A 15,764-nucleotide genomic window follows, 5' to 3' on the forward strand; every position below is an offset into this window, starting at 1 on the left:
AGAAGATCACACCCCCCGGTAAGCTTGCCACCATGGGACCTGAGGGAGAGGAATTCACATCTCCAAGATTATGCTTCTGTCTGGGGAACATCAATGAGCAGCTGCCTTGTACCTCTGCCACTCCAGGAGCCTCAGATGAGAGGAACTCAGGTGCCTATCCCAATCCCTTGCACACAGAACAGGCAGCCAATGCAGGAAACACCAGGACTCAGCAACCAGCTGATTCAGAGGAATATAAGAAAGTGTCAAGACGAAGGAGGGGGATATAATCTCAGACCTCCAGCCCACCCAGAACAAGTCTAGCAGACACAGACACAAAGTAAATTAGAAGTCACACACTTGAAATTTCTGAAATGATAGCAAAGAAGAGAAAATTTAGAGCTGATATTGTTTAATTAATTTTGCATGATTATATCTAATCCAAAACAAGTCTAGGAGACATAGGCATAGAGGAAATTAGAAGGCACACACCTGAAATTGCTGAGATGGTGGCAACTGAAGTAAAGAAACAATTTAGTATTTGTGCTGAGCGATTGACTTTCCATGCCTGTGTCTGGTGGTCTGAACATCTATTTAGAAGATAACAGTGTACATTACAGTAACCATGGCTGATTTTCTACTGACTAGTTTTTGAAATCCAATATTACTCCCATTTTTTTGTTTTTATTCTCTTTAAAATAAAAGGAAGAGGACATCAAGAAAAATAAATCACCATTCACTAGAAATTTGTGTTTATTTATAATAAGTTAAGCAAGCTAAGTAAAATGACATTTTATTAGACTATATTTCTACTTCATTTAAATATAAGGCATATGTTGCTACTAGTTGCAAAATGATAATTATCATTTGTTATACCATCCAGAATTATAGAAATATGCAAGATTAAGTTTATTATTGGAGCTGTCAAATAATAAGTATACCTTCAACTTTTTAACCAAATTGATTTTCAGTGTTGCCTCTTTTAAAAATAACTCAAAGTTTAACCAATGTGATGCCATTCTCTCCTTTTGTAAATCTTTTCAGTTAATTTTAAACCACTTTCTAATGGTCACTTTACATCATTTCTTTGTGTCATTGTTATGATTTCAGGGGAAGGTTTGCAAAATTGTAGCATTCATCCATTTTTAACAAATATAGAAGGAGAATGCCAGAGCAACAGGAACATTTGTGAATCGAAGTGAATTATTTATTAACTATAAGTAGAAAGATTCCAGAAGTGGAACTTTTCTAGGTTTGGCCTTTTGAGGACCTGTGATACCCAATTCCTGTCCCGCTCTACCTAATTCTGGACTGACTCAGAGACCCCTGGCCAGCTGTTAAGGGAAGCAGTTTACAAGGGAAAGGGGGAACAGGTTAAAATAAAGACAGAGAGCAATGGCCATAGACTGCTGGACTAGGGTCATCAGCAATGGACATGCACTTGACTCCGCCCCTAAAGGACCCGGCTGTGATGCTGTGGTGGACTTCCCAGGTCTTTCTATAACTGCTGATACAATGCACTGCTCACCAAACGCACGGTATTAAAGAGCTCACACACACACACACACACACACACACACACACACACACACAAGCCTGACAAGCAGCCACTTGAATCCCTCCTATTCATTGCATGAAAACATTTTACCACCATAACCAGAAAAGGCAATGGCTCTGAAGTTCTTTATGAGAACAGCTAACCGCTGTGTGTGATTTACACTGAACAGTGCTTTCTCTCCCACAAGAAAGTGAGCACAGGGAACTGTGCCAGGTCACAGGGCCAGTTCACCCAGAAAATGAGCCCTCAAATACACAGAGTGTTCGTATGCAGGCATGTGGTCTGCTAAGGTCATTCAGGGTTGAGGTATTGAATAGGATCATGCTGTTCATGGTATTAAATTAACTCAGGTCTTTATTTTTCAGGGTTTCATAGACAGCGTGTATTTCATCTAATCACAGCTAACATGAGGCCACCCCTGCGCGTGCTAGGCATTCAATTTCAACTGTTACATTTAACACACAAGCATAAACACACACATATATTATGGGCAAAGTGTGTTATGCCTTCATTTCATCATCTGAAAGTGGTTAGGTAACTTGACCAAGGTGGAGCAACCAATAAACCCTGGCATTAGCCCTGGTGGCCCACCTCATATTATGATGGCAGAGTGTGTGGCATGCATTGTAATGTTCAAAGATATTTGTTATCCTAATAGAGAATTTAGCATGCATATTCACCTGGACATTATCCTACAATAATCACAATGTTCCAGATATGATGATAACTTGTAACTGAACTATTCTGGTTTACCTTTTGTTTATTGTAATTCCTCCAGGACCTTTAGGGGAGCCTATTAGTGTTTTCTACTTCTTTGATGGGGCAAAAAACTGCATTACTTTTTCTATATCATTAACAAACCACCTAGTGGAAGCAGCTGCCTTTCGGTAGGCTTGTGCTCTGGCTCCCTTATTGGATTCTTACAGAAAAAGACTGTCTACTGTCTGTGTTAGTTCTGTTCTTTTCATAATAATATTACCTGCCTAACTCTCATCTCCTCCAAATAGTAGATTGAGTTCTGGCCATGTTGTATCATCTTGTAGGTATCAGAGGTGAATGCTGCTGATTTATTATCACTCAAATCCTAAACGCAGACTACTGAATCTTTATAGGAACCTCAAGATCTCAGTTACTGACAAATTCCATTTTAGTGCGAAAAATCCCATAAATCTACAAAGCCGCTTCAGAATTTCTAAACTCAAAACTATTGAAAGGCATATTACAATTAAAAAAAAAAGAAAATATGGAAGTTTGAATAATTTTAAAAGGTGCCTTTAAATTTTTATCATAAAGTTGTAATTATTTGCCAGTAACAGAGGGCTGGTGTAGTCTTTTGTTGAAATTATAAAATGTAAAGAAAACAGACAGGCTGAAAACAACAGCTTAATGGAAAGCAGAGCACTTAGGTCTTGCCCTGAGTGCACCCGTGATGTAAAGACAAGACACAGGGTCTATGAAGGGCTGCGGGGATGTACAGGATTATGACTGCTTGTTTAGCTCACCCAGGCTGTGCCCTCTGCTCCCGTGAGCTATTGTGGCAAACATGTGCTTCATGACATCCATTGCTAAGCAGGAGCATCTCCATGTATGAACTTGGAAATGGAATTGTGCGCTATTGTCTGATCCCGGCGATATACTGTAGGGTGCAAAACTGGCTTGCTTTCTTCTGATACAGAGATAGGGGCTGGATGTGCAGATCACTTTGGGAAGATGTGTGGCAGAGCACTTGCCCAGTGTCCTCGAAGCCCTGCTTGATCCCCAGAACCAACTAATCAACAAAAATATAACCGGAAGTCCTTTTCTGATTAATTAGAAGTTCTTCCATTGTCTCAGATTTTCTATGTATCTTTCTTTCCCTTGAAAGACAAACGTTGCCTTCCATCAAGAACAAATAAGTCTTCATCCTGCCTGACTGAACTGGACATTTGATGCCCATTTCTTGCTACTTTTATCTCTAAAGTTTATATATGTTATATATATATATATATATAAACTTTATAAAGTTTAAAGTTATTAACCTTGCTGTTGGCTGAGAGTATAAGATTAAGAATATAAGACTTATAGAGCATGAGATTGAGGATATAAGACTGCTTTATACAATATAAAGCCAATATCATTTGATAAAAACTAGTGAACCACATTACGCTACAAATAATCACAGTAATACTGAATATTAGGGAGTAATTTAGAGATGATCTGACATATATGGGAAGATGTGTGTAGGTAACATGCCAACACTACTTGCTCCATTTTATATATGGAACTTAAATAACTGGGTGTGGTATCCATGGGAAGTCCTGGAACCAGTTCCCCACCATTATCAAGAGGTGACTGTAAGTTTGTGCATTTGTTCACTTACAATACCTGCTACAGACACTTGGCTAAGGTAACAGAGGCCAAGGATTTGGTCTGCTCTCACTTCACATATTTACGAGGCCCCTACTATGTGGTAGATACGCCCCAAGAAAGGACACAATGACGAATATGATTAGCCCAACCCCTCTGGAATTTGGACCAGAAGATACCTAAACAGATAAAACATCCTGGCAAATGGTAAGGCCTAGCTCCAAAACTGACAGAATCTGGAAAGGTCACGCAACTTGGCCCTGGGTTCCAGGAAGACCGGCTTTCCTGTGCATAAACAATTCAGAAGACTGAGACATTCAATGTGGCAGCTTATAAATTGCTTTGCATGTTCACATGTCTCCCCTAGGCTGTGACAGTCTTTCCATTGGGAAGATAACTGCACTTTTTGTGATGAGCCAAGCCATAATACAGCTAGGGCTCTGCCTTTAAACACCCTCCTGAGAAGAGAAAGCGCTTGGTAGCTCTTTATTAGTGAGTACGTTTTTAAAAGTGGAAGTATAGGCATTGTAAAAGGAAAAGAGCTTCCTTTTTCATACCTTATGGGGCCGAAATAGATCTCGGCTTGACTTTCCCTGGGGGAATTCCACAAACAATCACTCTCACAGCCCCAGGAAGTAGTCCACAAAGCTAAAGAGTTGAGTCAAAATGCCAACAAGGAGTTCATTCTTTTTTCTTTTTCAAGAATCAAGCTTAATCAAAGTGCAATTTTCAGGACCACACTCACTGCCAGGCAAGGCTTAAAAAAAAAACCTTCAAAACTCAAAACCATGGAATCTTCACAATCTCAGTGCTGCAAGACAATCCTGCAAATAGGAAGCAAAATTTAGAAACACTTGGGGTGATGACTTTCTATGTGTGCTTTCTGTCTCAGCAAATGAGCTGGTACAAGCCATGCTGCACAGTAAGACTGAGAGAGGTAGAGATTTACCCACACTTTCCTGGGATTTTTGTCCTCCCAACAAATCTAATGTGTCTGTGACACGTTTGCAGTACAAAACATCTCTTCTGAAGTTCTTCAAAATCAGTTCATTTAAACATATTATTCTGGATCTAGTTCATATATTCTACTAATACATTCTGGATCTAGTTCAATGTACTAAGAAGACAAATCAACCATTAACAGGAGATGTTTGATTAATTCTCCGAGGAAAGCTTCATTACCGTGTTCAAAACATCACATCCCTTGACATTTGCAACGAGTGAAACTCCATCAAACTCTTTATTATAATTAAGGAAGGCCCGGGCATTTAGTTGTACCCAAAAACTTCATCCTATCTTCCTTTTATTTTTAAACGGTGACAAAAAAAAAATAATAGAGACACACAAGTTACCAGGGCTTACTGCCTTACATTCTAAAAGCAAATCAAGAAAGGAAGAGACAGACAAAGAGAGAGACAGAGAGACAGAGAGACAGAGAGAGAGAGGAGAGGAGGAGGGAAGGAAGGAAACTAATTAAGTGGGAGCAGTGAGCAGCTCTCGTTTTTCTCCTGATTTCTTTATTTTGGTGGTGGTTTGGTTGGCAATAGGCTGCCTCTCACTTCACACCCCAAATCTTTGATTCTGCTTCCTCTATCTGTGTATATTATTCTTTACTGCCTTCCCCCATCTAAACTGCCACTCTCTTCTCCAAACCAACTTCAGATCTTGCCTGAAGTCCTACAAAAATCTCATAGTCCCTCTGCTTTGAATTTTCCCACCCTGAATCCCAGCCTTTCCATCGTCCAGACTCACAGAAACACATTCCATCAAACACCTCGCCTTCTCCAAAATGAGTAACCCTCTCACCTGTGAATCTCTGGCTTGAGGTTTCAGCCATGAGGTCCTGCATGGTCTGAGCTTTCCACGTGCACCCCATCTTCTCTCCCCCAAGCAGCACACCCCACCATGCCAAACTGGGCATCCCCAAATATAAGGCTGTTTGTCCTATTTTCACCTAATGTGCTGCATCCTCTGCTCAGAAAGCCCTCTCATTCCACCTCTTTGACCTTTACCTAATTCATATTAATGCCTTAAAATTCAGCTGCTAATTATAGTACTACTGACTATGTTATAGCCACCTTGGTATTTTCCCTTTAAAAGAAAAACACAACAGGGCTGGGGATTTAGCTCAGCGGCATAAGCGCCTGCCTTACAAGCAGGCAGTTGTGAGTTCGATCCCTGGTACCGATAAAAAGGAAAAAGACAAAAAAAGAAAAAAGAAAAAAAGAAAAACACAACTAATGAACAGGAAGAAATGAAAGAGATGAGAGAAGAGCTAGGGAAGAGTAATAACACAGAAAGACAGGGATAGGATGCAAGAACTAAGGGGTGACCCACAATATTAAATTCTGCAGAGATAAAGGTAAAGATTTGCAATATGCAGTTGGATTTTGCAAGGGGAAAGGCACAGGTTAATTTGGAGCAAGTTATGTCTTGAGCGGTTGGAGGATGAAGTCCCACTTCAGTGAGTTTCAAAATCACTGATCTGCGAGCCTGAAGATAATGGACAGTCAAGTTATTATTCAAGCGAAATGGAGAAAGAAGAAACTTTAGGATCAAACAGCACTGATTGTGGTGGTGGACAAAGAGATTTGAAGACTGAGGGAGATTCTTTGTGATAATCATACATGGGAAAGAAAGAATGAGGAGAGAGATGAACTTTTGTAACATAAAGTGGTAAAATTGGATAGCACCATTGAAGCAGTTAGAATTATTTTATGTGTGGAGAGCCAGGCGTATTGTCTGGTGCTGAATTGAATATCTATCACCCAAATAATTTGGGGACAGTTTCTTAACTCTCTAGTACCCCCAGCTCCACATCTGCTTCGTAGGGTTTTTATGAAGAATAGTTATTCTGATATCTGCAAAAGACAGCACATCAGTATGTTTAGCTACCACTGAAGATCACTTTGCACCGATCTATTTTCTTTTTGAACTCCTGAGCCAGGCACCCTTCACGCTCAAGGGCTTGATGTCTCCATTAGTCTTCCCCAGCATGGAACACACTACCTTATCTGTAACAAATGTTCAATAAATAGAAAATCAATGGAGAGATGAATGCATGAAGACAGACAGGCTGGCCGGGTACTTTTTCTAAGGATACTCTATTGTTTTTATAATCAAATTCAGACCAAAGGTATGAAGTCTTCTTTATCTTATGTAGTGTGGTTATACAACACCAGTATTAACAGGACAAAACATGTGCTATACAGCTTTCTTGAATTTTGCTACGTCCTTCTCTGAAAAGTTAGTCTCCTTCCAAGCCTGCAGTCAGGGGCTGCCTTTGCTCTAGAAAGCTCTGCCTGTTCCAGCTTATACTCAGTAGTGAGCAGAAGTGTTAAACAGCTTCATAGCGGCATTATATATATCCCTAAATCAGATTCCGAGTTTCCCTCATAGGCCGCTAGGAAGCTGTCGGATTCCACCACTCCAGGGCCAGGGATATAGCTCAGCGGCACAGCGCCTGCCTGGCAATCACAATGTCCTAAGTTCAATTCCCACTACCAAAAAACAAACAAAGAAATTCTATTGCTCTATCCACTCTTTGAGCTGCCTTTGTCCATGAAGTTTTCTGACTTCCACTATGGCATCTCTTAGTCTTAATTCAGCATTGCTACCTGTATTCTAAGAGATAATATGACTTCACATATTTTACTGTTTAACATATCAGTTTTTATTTTATTTAAATTAATGATTTAATGATTAATCATTAAACTTAAAAATTAACTAGTTTAAATGGGTAAACAAGGCATGTACTTTAGGGTCAGTACATTCTACTGAGTACATTTTATCTGGATGTGAGAAATCATATGATGATAAAAATGTAGATTTTGGTTTCTGGTTGCTAACTGTTAGTCATAATATATGATACAAGAATGTTTTTATAATTCTCATTTATCTGTGAAAGAAGCAGCTATCTTCTTTCCAATAAAAAATGCAGACATTCTGCATTCCGACTGGATTGCACCAGTGAGAGAATTATGTGCCACCTGGAACAATACATATTGACATGAGTGACACACGTTTCCAAGAAGGGCACAAGAATACACACAGGCCTGAAAACTTAGTAACCGGACTTCACATGGCCCACGAGGGGCCAAAAAGCCAATATATTTCAAATATTGCTGTACAGAAATCCAAGACCCAAATATTTGACTTCTTCAGTGTGAGGCACTTTATAGGAACCTCAAGGGGACAGTGATATTTCCCATTTCTATCAAGGAAGCAGTACACCAAAACTGACAGCTATTATCACCATGATTCAGGGAAATATAAGCACCATGCTCCAGCCAAGCAAAGGAAGGGTTCTGACCGTAAAAGTCCACATTCATTCCACGATTAATGGAGTCTCCTCTTCTGTCGCCTGTGGGCACGTTTCAAGTCTCAATTGTTAAGTGGTCTGTGGTTAAGATTATTTATTTTTTGAGTGTCAACCACATGCTTTCATTCCTGAGACCGCACACAGATTGTGTTTAACATCTGATTAGTCACGGTCTCTCTCCTGTCAGCTGTTGGGATTCCCAGATAAATCAACCTGCTGCCAAAGTCTCCACTGATTCTGACGTTTTACACAGTTCCCTTCAGTCAGCAAGGATGAAAATTTACGTGTGTAACTTCGGATTGCTGATTAGAAGAGCAGTGACAGTTTTAAAAATCTGGGCAAGAGGCATAAAGTAACATCTAATGTTCTTCCTGTCTTCCTAAGATGATACTGTCTTGTTTTTTAAATAAGAAAGGTATCTTCACACCTTGAAAATATGGATACATATAACATATTCTTGTTTTCTCTTATATAGACTCTTCTTACATATCTTTAAAGAAAAGTTACTAAAAATCTAAATATCTATAAATAGTCATTTTCCCAGTTATAAACCATTTTTAGACAAAAAGCTACTTTAGGAGAAAAGCACAAGTGTTATAGTCTCTTATATTTGAATCTTACTTAAGTCATATACTAGTTACGTGGTTTTTGGGCAAGTGATTTAACATCTCTGAGCCTCAAATTCATTTTGTTTGTAAATAACAGGTAAAAATAATTACCTTGCAAGGCTGGACAAACACGGAAGTCAATGTAACAAAGATTCTAGAAATGCCAAAATGACTTGTAGGTGCAGACAGAAAATGTGACTATTATATTATTTTTATTGCATTAACTATGGTGTCATCCAGTGTGTTCTCACACACACTGAGCTTATGGACAAAACGATTGCTTTTTACTAGATCATCTGGAAGTAGTCACCAATCTTAATTTATGTCCCCATACATTTTTTGGTGGCCTCCATACAGCAGCCTTTGTGCTTCTCTCTGAGTTGTAGACAAGCAATCCACGCTCACCGCCTCCCAGGAAGCTGTGCATGTGGATGGGCCCTTTGCACACGGTGTGAAAGAGGAGGTGAGCAGTGGGGAAAGACAAGGTGGGCTCGACAGTGTCCACCAGAAGTAGGTTATATGTAAGCGTGGACAGACAGACACAAGCTTTGAAGGGCCTCAGGACACCTAGGTAATGTTCTTTTGAAAGCACAGTAGCTTTGAAGAGTTACTGGAAAGCAGACACATCATCCACTACTGCAGCAATATAGTAATGATGTCAGGACCTGTGAAAAATGTCTTAAAGAGCTTATCAGGAGAAGAGAAGCTTTCTCCGCTATCATATCTTTTTCTTAAATATAATGTCTTGAGATTATTTCTAAAAGCAGGTTATCCAGGTTCATCTTTGTTTAGTAATGATATTTTTATTAGAAAAACATTACCTGAGTACTGAACATGGGTATAGCACATAGATGGTGACAGTCTGGTCATCTCTTTCCCAAAGTCACATCTCTCCCTGGAGTTCACTTTAGTTTCATGTGGATCCTTCCATACTTAGCAGGCATATGCACACAGTTTTTCATTGTTGTTAGAAGCCATTATTATTAGAATGAATTTGTGCTAAGCATATATTCTAGAGACAGACTGTCTGACTTCCTTTCTACTCATTGCAATTGATCTTGAAGTTCTGGACCTCAGTTTCCTAGTCTGTAAAATGGGGGTGATGATAGTACTCACCTAAAAATAGTGTTTTTCTCTGTTAAGATTGAGGGTATACAAGTACATATACACATACAGAGAAAGAGAGTTCAAATGCACTGAAAGTACTCAATAAAAGTTATCATTACATGACTGTATATATCATAGCATACTCATTTCACATAATAATATATCATGACAAGGTTTTCATATACTTAAAATCCCTGCTCATCCTTTTAGTGCTGTATAATATTCCACTCTATAGATTTAATATACTTAACAATCCCCTAATGATGAGCATTTAGATTGCTTTCAAATTTTTCTTGAAACACATACATATGGTAGTAAATGTCCTTTTCCATATATGCAAGACATCATTTGTGCTCCTGATCTCTATCATATTCACTCTTAGACACAACAAAATTCATGATACAGTTAAATGGCATCTGCATTGTGTATTGACCATCAAGATTAACAGTTACAGATGGCATGTGACATGCCACGCACTGCTTTGTGCCTTTTGTATGTGTTCTCTCCTTGAATTTTCAAAACAAATTCATGCAGCAGGGATTGCTGTCACCCCATTTTTACAGATGTGAAGCTGTAAGTCCGTAGTGGTGGGAAGTGATCCAGTGAGGGGGACCCTTCTAAAGAGAGGTCGGTTAGTGGGGAGCGGCCAACCACAGGGAAATTCACTGACAGTATTGCCCTTATCCTAATATATGGCCCCTCTGATAATATAACCCTTAGCCTACATTGAGGCCATTCAGCCTAGGGTGGCAGAGTAGCTCTTTTCAAGATGCCTTCTAAGAGACTTCGGAAGTAAATATATCAAATATTTTCCTTAACTATTATTCATTCTACATTTGGTTTTATAGCAAGTATTATTAATAACAGAGAAAAATACAAACTGATATATAAAATGTCATCAGGGAGACATTAGTGAAAATATTCAGTATTCTTTTTTATATTTTATGTTTAGTGTGTTAATTTTACTGATTAATTAAGTAGAAAGTTCATTTTTATTAACAAATTATGTCAGTGGTGTCTGGAAAGTGAAAGACATATGGAATACACAGGTTTGGAAAGAAATTTATTTTATGTACATCAAACAACTTGGATGCTTTACATCAGTGATTCACCCTCACTTTTTTTCAAATATTGCCTTTGCTTTTGTATTATAAAATAGATACAATGTTGACTAAGTACATTATTTTTCCTAGTCTTGTCAGTAATTGTACTCGGAACCTTAAATTTAATTGCATGCATTATCTCTGCAAAAAGCTAGGGGATGCTCTCATTCATACTGTTAAGCACAAAAAAGTGAGTGGAAATTTTCATCTGCCCTAAAAGAAGGACCCATCAGCATGAATATGACTTAGCCACTAAGTCTCAGACTCCTGTATGCATGAGTTCACCAGAGGCCATTTAAAATCTTGGTCAGAAATTTGGATTTTGTTGACCTGAAATAGGACCCCAAGAATGAGTACTTCAAAAATCTCTCAAGGATTTGACATGCAGATTCATGGCCACCTTTGGGAAACATTGCCATGAAGAATAATTGATTCCAAGCCTAGTGATCCATGCCTACAGCTCCTTCCCTTCCCTTCCCTTCCCTTTCCACTCCACTCCACTCCACTCCACTCCATTCCATTCCATCTTGTTTTGAAACAAGGTCTTGCTAACTTTTCCAGGCTGGCCTCAAACTTGCCATCCTCTTGCCTTGGCCTCCACAGCAGCTGGAACTACTATTTGTAGAGAGGTTCATTGTGTATTATCAACTGAAATCTTAGGAAGGTTTTGACATCAGCATCCTAAGCATTTGCGAGCTTTACTCTATTCTGAGAAAATTAGTTGGCAAGAAATAAAATGTCAAAACATGCCGTTTACATGATCTATGCTTTCAAGCTTTCCTGTTAAATGTATATATGAACATCAGGTCTTCAACAAGGATTTTGAAAATGTTTGCTGAAGACTAGATAAGAGATCATTTAAAGAATGTATGTTTATGTATTTAAAGTATTTCTTAAAAGAAAATGGGGAAAGGTCCCAAATTACTTTAAACCATTTTTTAAAAATAATGTCATTCAAAGGAGGGAGTTTATCGAGGTTTTTTTTTTCTATTTACAAAAAAAAAAAAAATCCATGATATCCTTAAAAAATTAAATTTGCAATGAATAAATCTAGGTTTTTGTAGTTTTATGGGAGATTTCACTTATTTTGATATTAGTCTGTGGGAGGCAGAAACATGTAATCACCTTAGAGATTATGTTGTAACTTTCCTATATTTTACTAAGTTGTTCTGCTTCCTCTATCATTTGCTGAAGTTTGCACTGTAAATATCTACTATATTTACAGATTAGTCAATATTGTCTTATAATCTTGTCAGTTTTTTTATGTACTTTAATACAAGTTCAAGTTTATCATAAAATTTTGGTGGACTGTAGGCTTCCTCTCTTTATTAGAGATTTTGATTAAAGTTACCAATGGACGTTTAATATTGCCATATCACCTTGTTCTTGTTTCTTTTAACTTAATATATACATTTTATCTATGTATTTTTATATTTACCTTAGTTTTTTATATCTATAAACTGTCTTTTATAAATGAGAAGTAGTTTTATTTCAGAGTCCAACCAATGAGCTGTTTTAAGCAGAAAAATCTAATTTATTTGCACTTCCTCTAATTACATATATTGGGGGCTATTTGGCTTTCTCCAAATGAATTTTACATCAGTTTCTCTCCTTCCTAGCTTCTTGCTATGCTGAGAGACTTTCCCTTGAGGTTTTTTTTTTCCCCCTGTTAGTTTCTGTCATTTTGGTGCTAATTCTTTTAATTTCAACAAAGATATTAGCTTTCTGCACAACAAAATTTACCCTCTTGAAAATGACAGAGACAGTAAACTAATTTAGACACTGAACTCTCTTGCATTTATAACAATTATACTATCATCTCAGTTTTTAGTTTCAACATTAACTAGAACAATATCAGTTATGACTGTTACTCATGATTATCACCAATAATTACTTGGCTATGCCACCATATTTTATCAATTTTGTTTTTTGCTGAATATAAGTTTTGCATACACAGTCCTTTGAACTTACTTTTATTTTAAATAAAAGTACATTTATTGGTGTTTATTGTAATTTTGCAGTGTGCATTTTTAGGCGGCTGAAACCTCTTCATCTTTGGTGCCTGAAGAATCCATGCTATGCTTACTAGAGTTATGCTTTAGTTTGCTTCCTGTGACTGATCAAGAGTGGATTCACTGCCTGTCTCCTGATTGAGAGATCAGGACACTCACATGTGGTTACCACATTGATGTTCTGTTCGGTTTTCAGTCCACTCATCTCAAGCTTAGTCTCTGTTTTATTACAGAATATATTAATGGCAAGGGCAACTATTCAAGACTACCAAAAAGAAACAGCAGATTGCCCTTAATTTTTAATCTAATGCTGATAAAACCCTGTAAGGAATATATGATACAGCATTACAGGATCACTTTTGACAGCAATATCTCAACTAGTTCTTTTTTACATATGTGTGTGGTCTGTGTGTGTGTGTGATCTGTATGTATGTGTATACAATTACCTAGGAGTCCATTTAATGATATATATATATATACATACGTATATCATGTGTATATGCAAATACATTTGTGTACATATACATATATATTATGTGTGTATATATATATACATATATACTATATATATTTTTTCTAGAGCTTACATTTGAGGTCTTTGTACTTAGTGGAGAAATTCAAATGGCAGGTGATGCTGGCCTCATCTAGGTGAGTGGCAGTGAGGCAGAGACAAACCAGAGGATGGAGGGGACCTGACTGTTGATTCTATTTGGAAGAAGTTGGGTATCTTGAGGTACCCATGGTGAGTGGGTTAGGTAAGTAATAATCTATCGAAGTCCAACGCTCTAGAGATCTGGGTTGGAGACAATTTTAGGAGGCTCCTTTATATTGTTTTCATTACTGAACCAAAAGACAGCATCAAAGCTCTTACTCTATTAACTTCTAACCAAACATGCTAGACCCATAAAGCTTACTTAACTGATAGTTCTTGTACACTTGAGTAAATAAGATTTGGCTCCAGATAGCAATTACCCTTGGAAAGCCTTCCTTTCATCTCATGAGACACAATTTAAATGTAAACATCAATCTAGACACACATACACACACACATACACACATATGACACAGAGTTCACTTCTTCCCAATGGGAAAAGGAACTTTCTCTTTGTACCTTGTTGAAGGTGCATGTCTTGTTTAGGTTTCAAGCCTTTTCTTCTGCTTTGCAGGAAATAAATGTGATTCTGTCTGCACTGTGTGGAGTGAAAGCATCTCCAGCTTTGAAAGTCTTATAAACATTTAATGAGCAAAACCAGATTGTTTTGCAGTCAGTGCTTTTGATCTTTGCACTTGATTTAAAAGTGTAAGACCACAAAGGATAGAGAGTAGGCTTTGACTTCCTTCAGAAATTTCACACTCTTCCCTGAGCCAACTGAAGACCTCCCGCGTGCTGCTTACATACAATTTGCTATGTTAGCTTTGCTCTGCAGAGGGAATAAGCATGCATTCTGGAATATCTTCTGGAGGTGGTGGGGTGCTGAGGAATGACTGTTTTAGGTGTTATGTGGGCATGGGGTGCAGGATGTGTGGCTTCATTCATTTACATTCTCATTCCAAATAATATTAGCCTCTAGTTGTTTTCTCCACTAAGTCTGTAGGCTTGAATATAGTACAAGACCCTATGTATTTAAGAGCTAAACTAGAGAATTAAATAGGCTTTATGTAACTTGCTCTAAATTGTGATCAGGTATTTCCGTAACTGACTTGCAAAGATCTTTGGTTTGTTTAATTTAAAATTATAATAATAAAACAAGTTCTTAAACCAAAAAAAAAAAAAGGTTTGCCAAAAAACAGGTATAAAATCTTACTCATAAATAATAGTTATTTGCTATTGCAAGCAATTATTCTGGATTTTGTTACCTTCAAATATTAATTATCTTCACTCACTTATCCCTTTCTTCCTTTTGCTTGTTCTGTACCAATTAAAATATTTCAGAAACAATTTGTCATTTTTTATGTGACAGCTGTAACCTACTTGAAGGATCTGTCATTCATTTATATTACATAAAGTTTTGAATAAATTATAAGCATATTCAAATTTTAGAAATTTCATAATTTTCAATTCTCATTTGTCTACACTGAAGACATAAAGATGGTGATATTTAGCCATTTCTTTTTTACTCATGGCACAAGGAACTAGGTAGTTAAATTTTGGGATTATTTTGTTTGTTTGTTTTGTTTTGCCATAGAAACCATTGAATTGTATTATAATCTCATAGTAGTTAAACACCTCAAACTTTACTTACAATAATCCCAGTTTTTATGTAACCAATCTTTTCGTCATCCTAAAAAAACAGAAGAAGCACAGAATGGAGCACAGAGATAGAGAAATATCATATGTATAATTGACAACAACTAATGATAAAGAACTTCCTTTTAAGGAGTAGATAATTAACTTTCCTAATTCTAATAACTGTCTTATCAACCTTGAGGGATTTAGTGTTAAAACTCTGTTTTATTACCCTCTTACTAGACATAATTATCAGTGCACCTTCCACATACCAAGCTACCTGATAACACTCTCTGTATGGTTCTGTGACTCATGATCTGCGGTATTGTCCACTTGCCATCCTGCTGTACCTCATTCTCTTTCGCTCATATGAAGTGTACGTATCTATATATGGCATCTATTATCATTAATATTCATTCTGAATGACAGATTGGATCTCAATTCTGAAGGTACTACATAGGACTCCCTTTTGTGTATCAACTACACTTTAAAGTACAAAATAA

At 37.4% G+C, this 15,764-nt stretch overlaps 1 protein-coding gene across 1 annotated transcript in view; it reads left to right on the forward strand.

Moving 5' to 3' along the window:
• The window catches only part of Frem2 (FRAS1 related extracellular matrix 2), a 159,866-nt gene that overhangs the window by 100,812 nt on the left and 43,290 nt on the right, over window positions 1-15,764 (forward strand). The gene's annotated exons all lie outside the window — the stretch shown is intronic.

This window comes from Cavia porcellus, unplaced genomic scaffold (assembly GCF_034190915.1).
Source record: "Cavia porcellus strain 051 isolate PalLab524CR breed Dunkin Hartley unplaced genomic scaffold, mCavPor4.1 scaffold_21, whole genome shotgun sequence".
In the NCBI taxonomy this organism is placed as follows: Eukaryota; Metazoa; Chordata; class Mammalia; order Rodentia; family Caviidae; genus Cavia; species Cavia porcellus.